Source organism: Orycteropus afer, unplaced genomic scaffold, assembly GCF_000298275.1.
Source record: "Orycteropus afer afer isolate SDZICR_OR568_19922 unplaced genomic scaffold, OryAfe1.0 scaffold00049, whole genome shotgun sequence".
Lineage (NCBI taxonomy): Eukaryota > Metazoa > Chordata > Mammalia > Tubulidentata > Orycteropodidae > Orycteropus > Orycteropus afer.
In genome coordinates, this window is record NW_006921636.1 from 6,158,704 (window position 1) to 6,161,697 (window position 2,994).

Genomic DNA, 2,994 nt, shown 5'->3' on the forward strand with positions numbered 1-2,994 from the left:
GTTGCTGGTTCGAATCCACCCAGGGACACCTCAGAAGACAGGCCTGGTCACCTGCTTCCAGGAGCTTACAGCCTTGAAAGCTCTGTGCAGCCCGGTCCTCCTCTGCCCCACGTAGGGTCACCACGAGCTGGAACTGACTCAACAACAACTGGCTTGGTTTGTGTTTTTATCATTCATACAGTGCTGCTATCGAATCCACATCTTATACAATGTTCTTCAGTTGTCCTCATAAAGGTCTTTATGGGTTTGTTTTTTTTTTTTTTTCTGCTCTGACTTTTAACAGGCAACCTCAGGAGTCAGCATCAGTGTACCCCTCCATCCCAATCCCCAACCTTCAATGTGGAAGCCACTGACCCTTGTGGGATGACTGAGTGCAGAGAGATCTGACCCTACTGATGAAATTAAGACCTTGTGACCGCCTTCTGGGCATATAATCATAAACCCAAGCTCATGGCTGTTGAGTCAATTCTGACTCATGGCTCATAGAGACCCTATAAGACATAGTAGGCCTATCCCATAGAGACTCCAAGGCTATAATCTTTACAGAAGCAGGCTGCCTCATCTTTCCACTATGGAGTAGCAAGTGGGTTTGAACTGCTAACCTTTCAGTTGGCAGCTGAGTGTTTAATCACTGCATCACCGTGGTTCTTCCTGGATATTCAGCTCAGAAAAACTCCAAGACATCTGAAGGCTATAGACAGGAAGATGTGCCACCCGGATCCCCGTCAGGGAAGCTCCAACTACCCAGCTGTGGTGTGGTCAGCAGACATCTCCTTACAGCATCTGCCTCAGCTGCAGGGCGCCACCTTGCCTGAGTCAAACCTTCCCAGGGAAGCCACCACTGTGACTGAGCAAGACAAGGTGTAAAGGCCTGGCCATTGGGCCTAGCACAGGCACCCTGACAGGTAATTCTTCCTCAAGAGCCCTACCGGGCTGGCCAAGGCTTCACAGACCTGTATCGAGTTCAACCTCACACTCTGCCCCAACCTGCTTCCTCCCTTTCTCCCCAAGAAACCTCCTGTCCCCCAAACTCCACCTCAGTGTCTGAACATCCAACCTGTGACAGAGACTTCAGCAACGTTTACCTCAACAGTATGTGAGGCCATGGGGGCTGGAAGAAACATCCCATCTACCCCAGGGGAGCTGTTAGTTCAAGTGCAGGAGATGCACAGAGCAGAACCTCAGGCACCAGAGTATGAAGCAGTGAATGACAGTAGCATGGAGACACCATTATAGCACAATCTTGCCAGAAGTTAACAGGACAGCTGATGTGCAGGGAAGGGGCCGACAGGAACTCCCTGCACTCTCTGCACAATATTTCTCTAAAACTGCTCTACGAACATTCTATTTTAAAAAAGAAAAAAGCAAACCCATAGTCCTCCAGGAAGGTGTGCTGCACACAGGCAAAATGGGACCCATTTAACACAGTCATCCATTGCAGCACTGTTTGAAATAGAAAAAGAAGGCAAACAACCCACATATCCATCCCAAGGGGACAGGTTGAATAATTACAGTGCATCCATCCAATGGAATATTATGTGATCATGAAAAAGAACAAGCAGCTCTATAGTACTGATATGAGCAACCTCCAAGATTAGTGTTGAGTGAGAAAAGCAAAGTGCAGACCAGTGTGGAGTGTGTGCCACCTTGTGAGGGGCAGTGGGCAGGGGGCGGGCTCACACTTGTGCTCACAGACCATTTGAAAAGAGAAAAGGATTCTGGGGATTGTGCGGACCCCCAGGGAAAGGAAATAGGAGACTGAGGGCAGGAGGGGGAGGGAGACTGCCTTTGCACTGTAAACCCTCCTGTGTTCTTTGAATTTTGAACAATGCACATACATTACATATCCAAACTAAATAAAACATTAAAAAGAAAAACACATAGTTGATCCGTGGCAGCCGTGCTCTGAGTGAGGTCATCCACCAGAAAGGGGACATGGCTGGGGGTCAGGGCCTGAGCAGGGTAAGGAGGGTGTCTAGTGGGGAGGGGGCAGCAACAGGAAGTTGATTACATGCAGGGGATTGGTCAATTAAGTAAATATATTAAGCCTAATGGAGGCTTCACAACTTGTCTGTCAGTTTGTCGTACTGTGATAGCTTGTGTGTTGTAGTGAGGCTGGAGGCTATGCTACCACCACTATTTCAATACCAGCAGGGTCATCCATGGTGGACAGGTTTCAGTAGAGCTTCCTGACTAAGACAGAAGATGAAAAAGGCCATCCATGTCTCAAAGAATTGGCCACTGAAAACCTTATGAATAGCAGTGAGACACTGTCTGTTACTGGGACATGTTATGACTAGCCCTGAAAGGGGAAAGCCCTCAGTGAGATGCATTGACACAGTGGCTGTAATGATGAGCTCGGGTACAGCAAGGATTGTGGGGCTGGCACAGGACCGGGAAGTGCTTTGTTCTGTTGTACACAGGGTCGCTGTGAATCGGAGCCAACCCAACAGCACCTAACAACAATAACAACAACAACAACAACAAAGAAGGCTGGTTTGCTCAGTCAACATGAGAGTTATAAATACGGAAAGAGAAAATAAGAATGCACTCTGTGATCCTGGACTGGAATTGGAGTGATCAGAGTAAGTTCATAGTTTGACACAGGTAGATAAATATCTATGTATATGTGTGTGTGTATGTGTACACATCCATACAGCCCTAAGCTCTGTTCACAGAAAGGGCTGGAAGTAGTGACATCCCAGTAGCAGTGAGCACACCTCACACCAAGATCATGGTTTCTAACTACCATTCTCCACTGACAGAAGCCAGGGCTCCTTGGAGAGATGCTGGTTGAAGAGCTGGAGCAGGGACAGTGCTAAATGCTCCTGGAATACCTCAACGTGCCAGAAAGTAAAGAAATGTTCACAGAATGAGGGGGTACATGGGGAAGGGCACAGGAGCCGGCATGAAGGGGCTCCCCTCCCGAGTCTGGGACAATTTGAGCATCCAAATAAACAATAACAATACTGGATTACAACCCACTGAATAAAA